Source organism: Giraffa tippelskirchi, chromosome 5 (assembly GCF_054371585.1).
Source record: "Giraffa tippelskirchi isolate mGirTip1 chromosome 5, T2T-mGirTip1v1.2.pri, whole genome shotgun sequence".
Taxonomy (NCBI): Eukaryota; Metazoa; Chordata; class Mammalia; order Artiodactyla; family Giraffidae; genus Giraffa; species Giraffa tippelskirchi.
Genome location: NC_137279.1, coordinates 110,644,807 through 110,657,957, shown reverse-complemented (window position 1 = coordinate 110,657,957; position 13,151 = coordinate 110,644,807). Strand labels below are relative to the sequence as shown.

Below are 13,151 nucleotides of genomic sequence, written 5' to 3'. Positions count from 1 at the left end.
GAAGTGGGTTGCCATTCCCTTCTCCAGGGGATCTTTCCGACCCAAGAGTCGAACTCACATCTCTTATGTCTCCTGCATTGGCAGGTGAGAGCTTTATCACTAGTGCCACCTGTACTCAATGCTATGTCTAAGAGAGGATTAAAGGAGGGGCTTAGGGCCTTCAAATCCCAGGGTGGCAATAGTGAGGAAGGGTGGCAACCAGAACAAAGCAGATTGATTACAATGCTGACCAATCCATACTGGTGAAAAAAGTGCCAGAAGAACTCTCTCTTCCCCAACTAGATGCCCACAAGAGGCACTTCCAAAAAAGCAACAAGGTTCTTTCTCCAGGACTCCTTCAATGCCCTAGAACTGCCCACAGCCACTAATACACACTCAGTGTTGCTGCTCAGCCACGTCTGTAATTCCATGGTGCTTGGTGCAGTTTTGTTCTGGCCACTCTAGAAACATAATGCATTGGGAATGAGACTATGGTAGAGAGGAAAAGTCTGGTTGAAATTGCCAGGCTTTGAGTGATCCCACTTCTGCCACCAACTAGTGCTGAAGTCCTGGGCAAGTAGCTTCACTTCTCTTTGCCTTAGTTTTTCTTACCTATAAAATAAGTGGGTGGAATGAAATGATCTTTCATCTCCCAGTGCTATAATATTGATAGTATAATTCTAAGTACAAAAAGGGTATGTACACACGTGAACTGGGAACAGAGCGTGGAGGAACTTATGCTAAGTTTTCATTTTAAAGCAAGACGTTACTCAAGTCCCCAAAGAAAGAGAGCATCTGCAGAGGGCAAGTGCTGGTGTTGGGCTCCTGTCCTCCATAACTATTGGACAAGATCTGTTCCATCTTCTGTTTTTATAAATAAGAGTGGAACACAGCCATGCTCATTCATTTACCTATTGTCTATGGCTGCTTTTGTGCTACGACAGCAGAGTTGAGTAGCTGGAACAGAGAATGTATGGCTCACAAAGCCTAAAATATTTATTTATTTTCTGGCTCCTTACGAAATAAGTTTGCCGGTTTCTGCTAAGGCAAGTCAGTGAGTTGGGAGGAGGGAAAAAAGGACTCTTTCAGTGGAGCTCAGGAATATAAACCTGGGGAGACCATGGGCAGACCCTGCCTACTCCCCACTGTCCTGTAAATCAGCTTATAGCAAGGAGGTCACTTGTATTTTTCCAGGGCACATGGATAAGGACCCTTGAATCCTTGGGAGCTCTGCCCAGTGACCTGGCAGTCTGGTGATAGGCTGTCCCCAAACCACCCAACACACATAAACACAGAGACACCCATATGTGCGGGCATGCACACACACACTCACACAGCTGGGGTGGGTAGGTTAGGGCAGGGAGATACTTTAATCCCAAGCGTGTGACAAGGACAGAGTCCTAATCCACCTTGTACAGAGTCATCCAACCTGACCAGGCTATGCTCATCCCTGCCAGGGTCTGACATCAATGTGCTCCAGAAACCTCTCCAGTCCCCGGCAGAGCCCTGAGCAGAGACCAGGGTAAGAGAGAGTCTGGGGCACAATCTGCGGTGTCCGGGAGCAGAATTGGTCCCCGGAAAGAGTGGGAAAAGTTGATCACCAGCAAATAGAGCAGACTGGAGGCCCCAAGAGCTTCACTTAGCAATGTGATGTGTGAACAGAGCAATGAGCTGCCAGAGAACTGGGGAGCAGGAAGCAGCTGGAGCTGGAGGGAGGGCACAGAGGTATTTAGTAGAATCAGCACTGATGAAAGAAAAACACATTGCCTTTTAGCCTGCACTCTCTGTGCTTCCCCCAGATTGTCCAGGCTTGGGCTGCTCAGTTTGGGATTTGGGGGCGTTCTCCATTCTTCTATACCCTCTGGAGCTGGCAGGGCCCTTCCGTCTAGCCATGCCCTAGCAGCCAGCACTACAAGGCAACCCTTGATCTCCACCCCAGAGCCTCCAGCATCCATCTGGCAGGCTGTGGGGGGCTTTGATGGTCTCTTCCTCACCATGAAGCTGATCTGGTTTTTGAGGGCGATGAGGGGGAAACAAAATCTCCCTATTAATTCTCGCATGGCGGCCGCCCGAGGCCATATGCCATGTTCTCCAGCTCTGCCATTATGCATCTTACTTGTAATTGCTTTAGAATGACACTCATCATGTTCTATTTTATCACCCAATGACAGATCCATAGAGGGGAAGGGAAACACATTCACATTCGCAGAGGAAGCCAGACTACATAACAGTTAGACAGAGCGATTGTTCCAAAATTTAAAAGCTGGACTCTGTCCACTTGTATAAATAGAGACTACGTTACATTCACTGTGACTGCTTCCACATATCAAAGGTAGATGAGGCTGCCAGTGGTAGATGGGTTGACCCAAGCTTCTAGAAGTACTTTGTCATGCTTGCCCCACTCCCTCTAAACTTTTCACAAAACCCTCATCCTTCTTAGCTATAATTATTCAACGAATGAATATTTCTTTCCCAGAGCCAAAAACTATAAACAGAGAGGGAGAGAGAGTTATTTCTCTGTATTTAAACACTCCACCGTGAGTACCCTAAGGTGAACAGCCCTCGGTTTCTGCCATCCTGGGTCTTCCTGTGACTCCCTTTGTTCCAGGAGGCTCACCCCATCCACGTTCCCCCCTCAGCAGTCAGAGCCTCCCTCATTCCTAAAGGTCACAAGGGAGGGAAGCTCCCAGAGGCCTCCACAAATGAGCTGCAGACTCGTTAACTTCACTCACTGCCTCCTGCTTCCTGGGAACACTGGAGCGAAAATACGTATCGTCTCTCCCTGCCCTCCACTGGGGAGCTGGGTAAGCCCAAGAGACCAGCAACTGTGACAAATGACCTGGAGCATCTTCAGTGCCAACACTGTCCCTGACAGGCGCTCTGTGGCAGGTATGGAGTAGAACACTGAGCACCCTGAGGGGGCAGAAATGCTTGGGTGTGAGGGCCCCGTGGTCCAAGGGTCCCACAGTCCTTGCAACACCCCCCTTATCCGTGCATGTGTGCGTGCTAAGTTGTTTCAGTTGTGTCCAACTCTTGGTGACCCCACAAACTGCAGCCCGCCAGGCTCCTCTGTCCATGAGATTCTCCAGGCAAGAATACTCCAGGCAAGAATAAGTGGGTTGCCATTTCCTCCTTCAGGAGATCTTTCCAAGCCAGGGATCAAATCCTCATCTCTTACGTCTCCTGCATTGGCAGGCTCCCTCATCTGCCTTGGACCAACCCTTCCATTCCCACTGCTGGGACCAGCATCCTCTTCCCGAGCTGGCTTCTCAGCAGACCCTAAACAAATTCTCTAGCATCCTGCAGTCCCTATCTATTTAGGGCTTGAAATCTGGGCCCAGAGAATAGAGAAAATACCCCCAAGCTGAAGATCCATTTTGCTGAAGATGCTGATCCTCAGGGCGCCTGAGAAAGCCCCACTCAGCAAGCCAGAAGGGGGTAGTTCATGGTCCTAGGTTACCTTCCAAACAGAGAAACAGGAACCTCCATGAGGTGGGGACATGATAGGAGCCAAAGACCAGCCCAAGTGAGGCACCCCTCCCTCCCCTCCCCACAGGACCGGTCAGAGCATGGACCTCAGTCCCCTCCGCAGCCTAGAGAGCTGTCAGGTAAAAACACTGGAAGATCCTTGGGAAAACCTGGGAACAGGGGTGGGGTCGGAGAGAAATCCCATGTTGATCCCTCAGGCTGAGCCAGGGGGAGAGGCGTCAAGCACCAGTGCTACAGTCCCATGTGCAAAACCCCTTAGCTCCAGGGGAGACGCGGGCTCTCAAACCCTTTCTCATAGGAAGACGGGAATGAGCTTACATCCCTGGGGACCAGGAGAGAACAGAACACACTGTTTCCAGAGCACTCTCCCATCAGCACTCATCTCTCTATTTCTTAATGAGGAGCCTGAGGGGAGTCCGGGCTGTGGAGTAGGTTAGTGAGTAATTGGGGGAAACCCCATTCAAACCCTCGCTTCCCACTCTAGGGAAGCCCCCCAGCTCATGCCTTTCCTCCTCTCTTCCCACCAGAGCAGTGGAGCATCAGCCTGGGAGTCTGAGGAGGGGGCCGGGATAGGGCAGCCTGGACTTTGTGCCCTTGTCCTGGGGAGGAGGGAGGTGCCATGGAGGGTGATGCTTGCTCAGCCCTGGGGACCTGGACCTGGACCTACAGCCCGATCTACTTTGCAGCTCCCTGGCCCACCTGCCAGGGGCCAGCAGCCAGGATCCTGGCTGGCCGCAGAGGGCCTGTCCACCTGCACTCATCACACGGGCAGTGGGGGTCCTCGGTCATCCCTCCGACAGCAAACACTGACACCAGGCAGGCCACTCTACTCCAAGCAGCCCAGCCACCCCCGTCAGACTCAGCTGGCACGATGTTTCCTGGTCTTTGTTGAATGTGTCCAATTTCCTGACCAACTCCCTGATAAATAATCATTTCCTCGTTCACTCCAGGCAGCTCCAAGCGAGAGAAGGGTGGAGGCTGCCTTGATGGGGATGCTCTTTCTTTGATTTCGTTGGTGTCTGAGAGCCAGGGTTGACCTCTGCTCAGAGCAGGGGGCACGGGCTGCTTGGTAAAGACCCATCTTGTCCTCAGCAGCGGCCAGCGGTCACTGAGCTCCCTCCTTGCTGCAGCGTTGGATGCTGCCTGTGCATCTTCTCTCCCCAGCCCTTAGCCTGAAACTCTGCATTGAGGCATGGAGATGGGATGAGAATCCAGTGGGATGCTGATCTAGGGAGGTGGGTATTTTAAGGGAAGTCAGAGGGAGACATTAAAGACCTCTTGGCATGAAGGGAAGGGCAGAGGCCAGGAAAGAAAGTGATGGGGTTCCAGGCCGCCTTTGGTTGCTGCTTGGCCGACACTGGGGCTGTGATCTCACCTTTATGGTGTCTAAGGCACAGGGGTCCAAGAGCCCTCCTCGCCTGTGTGGGTGGTGTCCACAGAGCCGAGCCCTTGGGCAGCTCCAGTCCCGCTTCTGTTCTCCCTGAAGCTCCCGCCCTGAGTTCTCCTGGCCCGAGTTGCTGGCACACCATCTGGTACTCCTGGGCGAGCCAAGCGTTATTTACCAGGGACAGCTCTGTTCATCTGGCCGTCCCTGCCCAGGAGCAAGGGCAGAAAGAGACCCTCCAAGTGCCGGTGGTGGTTCATGCTGGCCACTCACACGTGCTAGACACTGGCCCAGACACTGCATAAACGTCATTAGTTTTCAACCTCACAGGAATCCTCGTTTGCCTAAAGGAGAAACTGAGGCTCACAGGGGGACTTCTGTTTGGTCATGCCCTAAGAAAGTGGCCGAGCATTCAACAAAGACTGGGAAACATTGTGTCAACTGAGTCTGAGGCGGGTGACAGGATGTTCAGAGCCCAAAGGGCTTGCTGCATTAGGACCAGCTGGCATTAGGCTGGCATTAGGACCCCGACAGCCCCAGGTGGGTAGAGGTGAGACTAAGGATGCTAGAGGTTCCTAGCCAGGGGGCCATGGCACAAAGGTGGGCAAGAATGGATTACAGGTATGCAGGCAGGTGCAGATCTCCCCAGCCTCCAGGACAGCCAGGTGAGGCTGGGAGAGCAGAGCCACTGGTGAGCGGCTCCGCCTGCCTCCAGCAGCCTGGCCAGCTCCAGAGGAGCAGGATCAAAGGCATGGCCAGGTGACCCCATTGGGAGGCACAGATCTAAAGGAAAAGACTCTAAAATCTGGAGTGAGTAAGGAGGCACAAATTCAGAGAGGCTTTTCTGAGACAGAATTGTTGTTCACATTGTCAAAATTCTTGCTCTGACTTGGAGGTAGACACAAAGGTCGGGTGGAGAATGGGACGGATTCTTGCTCTTGCAAAGTCAGGAAAAGGAGGGGCTCTGGTTCTCTGGGATGGACCAGGTGGGCCTACACTTCTGAGAGAGGAGCCCCTCGTGCTGGGTCCTAGACAGAGCCACTTCCTCCACCTTTCTCCCCATTGCCCAAAGAGCATGGGCCTGAACTCTGCAAAGGAGCATAATTACAGGTGTCATGGCAATTTATCTGATTCATTTCATGTGCCCAGTGACTACATGTGGTGAGCTTTTCATCACCTCAAGAACAGGCACATACAGTCAGCACAACAGGAATATTTGTTGAATGAATAAAGGAAATGGGCAATAGTGGATTCAAATTAGCATCTGCAGTGGAAAGCCTGTGCTCCCCACAAACCCCACCCCAACACATTTTTTGTGTAAACAGGACTACAAATCCAAGGACTGCTGACTTGCTCTGGTTCAGGTTTAATTTTAAACAAGCTGGTTTCTGGTTTAATTTTAAACAATTAACACAAAGAAAAAAGATATTTAACTCATTTTTTTACAATGTAGTCACAACCCCCCCACCCATTAAAATAAAGGTATCCTTATAAGTTCCATTAAATAACGCTGCTATACTAATGAGAGGCATTCATATTTATAGGCATAAGGGAGTCTTATAGATGCTGCCTGAAAGATGACAAGATGTTTTTTCTTTGCATGTTTGATGTATTTTATAATTTTTAAAAGCAATGATCTAACATCTTCACTTATATGAGGTCCCTGGAGTACACAAATTCAGAGAGATAAGAGCCCCATCAATTCTCTGTGAATTCTCCAGGTATAGAGTTGCTTTTCAGGGGAAATCTGTAGGTTCGTGGGGGCCTCATCTAAGAATCAGAAGACCCAGTCCTGGTCCAGGATGATGCTTCTGATGTGGGAAGAAGGGTCACCTTTCAGCAGGCCAACCTGAGAACAAGGACCTGGAGGCTTTCTCCTGCCCACAATGGCCCAGGGTTACACTGGGAACCCCCTCCTCTCTCCCCACCCCTCACTTCCAGCAGTCTTTCACAGAAGCACACACACACACACACATACACACAATGAGCATAGAGCCTATTTCTGATTCTCTCCTCCGACTTTTACTGTTTCCCTGAAACACTTTCCCTTTCTGGCCCTCCAAGCCCCTCAACTTTCTCATATCATTTGCACACTCCTGGGAGTTCTATCTCTTCCGTGACATCTCCAGGTCAAACAGATCTGATGATTCTCTTGGCTCAGCCTTATCCGGACAGGAAGTGTCCCAGAGCTACAGATTCCACTCCAAGTTGGGGCACATCCCCTGGGCTTCCCTGGTGGCTCAGATGGTAAAGAATCTGCCCGCAATGCAGGAGACTTGGGTTTGATCCCAGGATCAGGAAGATCCCCTGAAGCAGGGAATAGCAACCCACTCCAGCATTCTTGCCTTGAGAATCCAATGGACAGAGGAGCCTGGTGGGCTAGTCCATAGGGTCGCCAAGAGTCAGCCACGACTGACAACACATTGTCCCTCACTTCGTGCTGTGAAACACACAAACCATGCACCTGAGTCCATGTCTAGTCCTGCTTGGTTTAAAGTTATTTAAACAACACACACATGTTGTTTGAGCCACCTGTGTACAGGTGCTTCTCACTCTGAGTAAACTGGCAGGGCATGACAGGGCAGCGACATGCCAGAATCTGAGCACTGAGCCCCTTCCTTTTCCAGGCGCTCTGCTGGAAGCTGGGGCAGGGACCATGGTGCCTGACTCTGAGGAGTAAGGGCTGCCTGTGCTTTCAGAAGGTGGTGACGGGAGGGAGGGAGCCTCCCGAGATGACTCACTAACCCGGCCCATTTCCATTGAACTTCCTTTCCGTGCCCATACCCCATACCCTGCTACCAGCCCTTCAGTCCTCGTCCTCTCTGCACTTTGGAAAGCCAGCCGGTGAGATGCCCACAGCCGGAGACAGCCCACACACTCACCCTCTCCCCAGTCCTCTGTGATCATTTAATGGTTGGTTTCATTCAAATAACTCACAGTAATGTAAGCCACGCTGCCCACACGGATGCTAATAGCAATGTCGAGATTCCCCTGCGTTCCTCTGGGGAGCTCATGTTCTTAAATAATGGGAGTGGAGAAGGGAAGGGCCATTTACTGACCAAAGGGATAACAGCGGGAAAGAAGACGGGGATGGGGGTGGGGCAGGGAGAAACCTTGGGTGGGGTGTCAGTAGGGATAGGGAGTGAGGGACCAGGGACAGGATGGGGACTCCACTCACCCCAGAACCTGCCCATTCATGCTGTGCAGGCTCCCCAAGGGCCCAAAGAGCAACTGGTTCATCTGGGAACCTCCACTCTTCCCCAGGGCTTGGATCTGCCAGAGCCGCACCTGAGCCATCCCAAGTCCATGCCAGGACACATATGCCAGGGTCTTCTTGCCACCAAGCCCCCTAATGACTTCCCTGATCATAATTATACTTGCCTTCCACAACTATTTCCTAACAGGACCTTTTGGGTTCTCAAAAGACCTCATACTTCCAAGGTGTAGAGGAAATAGGCTTGGATTGAATACATGAGAGGGAGGCTGTGATCACTGACCCTCTCCAAAACGGAATCACTGCAGCCCAAAGGGTAAATTCCCATCTCTGAATGTTCAGGCAGATTCGTTGCCATCTGCTAGGGAGGTTGTTGAAGGGAGTCCAGCTCTCAAGGGTGATAAGCAAAGTAGGATTCATGGGGCTTACATAGCTCTCTGCAGATCCCACGGTTAACATCTATCTTCCCATCATCCAGCTAATCTCGCCTATCCAAGGAGCTGAATTCACAATTCCCTGGTCTCTCCAAACCTAGTGCTATGTGGCTGAGAGCTGCTGACCCGAATCTGAGCCATGCTGCTTACCATCAGGAACCCTGGAGCCCTCTGGAGGAGTCTCTGAGCAGAACCTCCCAGGTCCCTCTGCAGACTTGCATTTCTGATGGTCACTTTGGACAAGGACTCTTTTCACTTGGACTTCTTTAGAGATGAAGAAATGAAAATGGGATGGTTCCCAGTGCCCCACCATCTAGAGGCTAGTTCCCCAGGCTGTGATCATCCAGGCTACTGCGCTAATGATCAGATTTCCTCTGAAGAGCGAGAGACTGACAGCTTGTGAAACTGACTTGGAAGTGAGAACTCATTAAATCCAACCCTTCATCATTGAGAAGAGCATTCTGAGGACCAGAAGTGACTTGTCCAAGATCACACAGCCTGCTGAAGCTGGCCCTACAACCCACCTCTCCTGACTCCTCGTTCAGTGGTCTTCCCATTGTCCTATGGAGCCCAACCCCAGCAGGAGGGTGCAGTTAACCCACATGAGCCAGCGTAAAACACCTAAATCAGAGTGTGGACACAGCAGCCCCTGCTCCTCAGATGAGGAGCTGACCTTACATGGAAATATTGAGAAAGTCAAACACTGTGTGTGGAAGTAGGGGGTGGGCATAACGCTTCATCATCGCTCTCTAAGCCCTGCCCAAACTGGGAGTGTGCCCACCAGGCTGCAGGAAAATGTTTTATTAATCAACACAACAGACTTTTGCTGGCCAGGAGAGACATTTCTGCTGAAGAGGGGAAGGTGAGGAGGGGAGGGGGCTTTGGCTCAGAAGACAGGGATGCAAACCCTCAGGTACAGAAGTCTCAGGAGAACTTTTAGCAGCTTCTGGAAGCAGAAGAGAAACAGGCCAGGGAAGAAGGGAAAAAAGAAAAACAAAAAACAAAAACAAATGTAGAGACACAAACAGCAATCTGCTCTTCTCCATTTCTGGGGCAGAAATGGCATGAAAAAGGCTGAATGAGTCTAACACCCCAATGTTAGGAGAGCCAGCAGAGGGGAGCGGGAGGGTCAGAGCTCATGAAGGAAGAGTCACACCTGGCACTGTGAGCCCTCCAGGTGGGCAGAAGCAAGGTGGCACCTATGACCTCTAGGGAGGATGTGCCCGGGAGACTCCTTACCCCACCCCCAACCTGCTCCATCTTCCAGCCACAGATCACCATGAGGGCCTATAGCTGAGGAGGCTGGAGGACTGGGCAGTCTGTGCTCAGTCAGCGGGTTCAGACAGGACCCCCATCAGAGCTGCTTCCTTCTATTCTAAAAATGTGAGGACTGGCCTCCAGCTCTGCTGAGCTGAGCTGTGGTCTCTGGTGGGCTGGGCTGGGGCCAGTAAAAGGCTGAGTTATGCCCCATGGCCTGCCATGGGTGTGGGGGTGGGGGGTGCTGCCAACTTCTAGACATAGGACATGGGTAATAGAGCCACCAGGGACCAGGATCTCCACAGAGAGGGAGAGGGCATAAGACTTTCAGGCTTTTATTCTGAAAGATATTTACATAGGATATTTACACATTATGCATATTTACAACTTTACTTCTCCCTTCAAATTTTCTTCTTTTGTACAAACTCTACTGTAACACTAAAATCTCCCACTTTCTTCTTTTTTTGTCTTCCCTCCTTTTCACCAACAAGTTCACTGCCTGCTGGTGAATTCTGCCCGCATGCATGTGCTGTCCCTTCTCTGTTGGCCCAGACCAGCTTGGGTCCCTTAGATCCTGCTGGCTCCTTCTCCATGACTCTGATCCTTCCTTCATTGCCATTCTCCATCCACTCGTTACCCCCATGACCTTTACCAACAAGCACGAGAGCCTTTGGTGCCAGCACATTAGGAAACTGGGGGGCACTGTTTCTTCCTCCCAGTCCCCAAAGCCTCTGGTGAAAATCTGGGTGGTTAGTGACAGGTTAAGAGCAGACACTGGTTATACTGCACACAGAGCTCCAGCTTCTCCAGACACCAGCCATAGGCTCTGGGCAGGCCTCGGTTTTCTCAGTAACCTCACTCTCCTTTGGTTAAGGAGGGTTACATGAGGAAATCCGTGTAAATGATTTATAGTCAGCACCAAACCTGGAACATCATAAAAGTTTGATAATATCAATATTAGCTATCATTACTGTTGTTGTTGATGATGATGAGGGACAGTGGTCCCTCACATGTCAGGGTGAATCTGCTGCTACCTATTCAGTCTCCTCACCTTCCAGATAACAACCCTAAAGAGACTCGGACACAGTTCTTGAATCATCATTTCTGTTCCGGGCCAGCCTCTCCCTGAATCCTAATCGTGGATGGAGCTTTCACTTTAGGAGACACTAGAGACACTGCCCCTTTACTCTCAAGGTGGGGTTCCTCATCTCTTCCTGCGTCAGGCTGATGGCCTCATTCTATCTCTCCTTACGAGCTTTATCTCTTTTTTCCTACGTTTTACTTCAAATTTTCATTCTCATTTTGTACATTCATTTGTCTATCATCTTCTGCTTCTACTAGAATTCCAGTCCCTCAGAATTTACCTGTTCTGTTCATAAGTACATCCTTAGCCCCAGCACACTGCCTGGCACATAGAGACCCACAATATTCACTGAATAAATGATCGAGTGAAGGAATACATTTAACATTTCCACCACAATCTTCCAAGGACCAGCTGAAACATCACCTCTTCCAAGAAGTCTTCCCTGATTCCTGCCTCCTCCACTTTCCCCTACACTTTTCTGCCCTTTACTCAGAACTCTCACCTTGTTAAATTCAGAAATATAGCTCTGTGTGCACAAAGGACCCATGTTACTAGGCTGAGGCTTCTCATGAAGCAGAGACTCTAAAGGAATCAGAAGACCTTGTTTTGAATCTAGTAATGCTGCTACAGCGTAGGAGCTCAGGCAAGTTGCCTACACTCTCAACATATCCTGCGTGCATGCTAGGCCACTCAGTCATGCCCAGCTATTTGCAACCCCATGGACTGTAGCTCGCCACACTCCTCTGTCCATGGGATCGTCCAGGCAAGAATACTAGAGTGGGCTGTCATGCTCTCCTCCAGGGGATCTTCCCGATGCAGGGATCAAACCTGTGTCTCCTATGTCTCCTGCCTTGGCAGGTGGGTTCTTTACTGCTAGCGCCACCTGGGCATCTCATATATAGGAAGCAAATTGAACACCCTCCTCCCAGGACTTAGTTCTCAATCCCTTTCTTTGGAGCCCCTCATAGCAACTAGGACCGTGCTTTGCTCACAAAGATAGCCCAATGCAAATTTGCTGAATTACTGAACCATCGCTTTCCCCAGTTGCTTACCAAGAGCCCAAGAGAGATGTCTCCAAGAGAGGGCAGGCCAGAGGACACGCCCAGTGATGTCAGGAGTACGTCTGACGTTTTGCTCTAAGAAGAAGGAGGGAATGAGTGGGACAAGCAGTGTCTCTAGTGCTTGGAAACTCTGCCCAGGGGTCTGACGCTGCAAGGCCCAACAGTGTCACCCATGGAGGCTGTGCCACACAGAGTCAGCACCCTCCGTAGCTGGGCAAGGGATGTTTGCTCGTCTGTGACTATTTAGACCCCAATCTCCCATCCACAAACCAATGTAAGGATTCTGTTCTTATTATATTTTAGCAAAGCTCATAAACCAATTTTGATTTCCTGGGTCAGTGCTGTTTATTTAATTATCATGGTAGGAGACTAAAAAGAAAACCTTGTTTTACTCAGAAAACCAATATGACCTTTTAGCTCCAGCAGAAACCTAGTATGAAAGGGAACTTCTGCAGACCAAGGAGAGAGGCATGGGCCAAGCTGCACACAGTGGGCACCCGTACTCCTACAGGGGGCAGGTGCAGAGAAACAGGGCCCGGGACAGAAAGGGGGTCCCAGGTCCTCTCCTCATTCTTCCCTTCATGTTTTCCTGGGCCATCTCACCTATTTTCCCTGCTTCAGATGATGATTTCAGAACCTGTTGCTTTAGCCCCCTCCTCCCTGTTCAGTTGCAGACCCACCTTTCCACCCACCTGCCAGCTACTTCAAGGACACTCAGGGTTACCAGCAAACACTGCCGACTCACAGCCAAGCTCATGGTCTCTACTTTGCCCTTGACCTCCAGCCAACCTGTTCCTCCTGCATGTTTGTCTACTTGTCCAGTCATATGGTTCCAGAGTTACTTTGGACTTCACCTCCTCCTGGACGTTTATTTCTCCTTTTCCACCATGCCTGCCCTAGGTCAGGCCTTCTTTACTTCTTCCCTGGATCTGTCTCCTGGCTAACGTCACCGTGTCCAAGGGCTCCCATCTAACATTCATCCAGAAGACACTTTCCTAGTCCATGTGTCACAGGGACACATTTAGTGACTCCCTAATGTCTACCAAATAAATCCCTTAGCCTAATATTTTAGACCCTCATGTCTCTAGCAAACCTTTTGTTCCTGCTCACCTCCAGCCACACTCCTCATATACCCTAAACTCTAGCAAACCAGCACATTAGCTAAACACTCCAAGCACCATACTCGTTTGCAGTTTACTTGGAATTCCTATTTCCACATATCAAAATCCTGCCTACTATTGTTGATTCA

The 13,151-nt window shown here is 50.5% G+C and overlaps 1 protein-coding gene across 2 annotated transcripts in view; it reads right to left on the bottom strand.

Annotated features, from left to right (window-relative positions):
* KCND3 (potassium voltage-gated channel subfamily D member 3) overlaps window positions 1-13,151 on the bottom strand; it is a 224,069-nt gene that overhangs the window by 193,676 nt on the left and 17,242 nt on the right. The window lies entirely within an intron of this gene.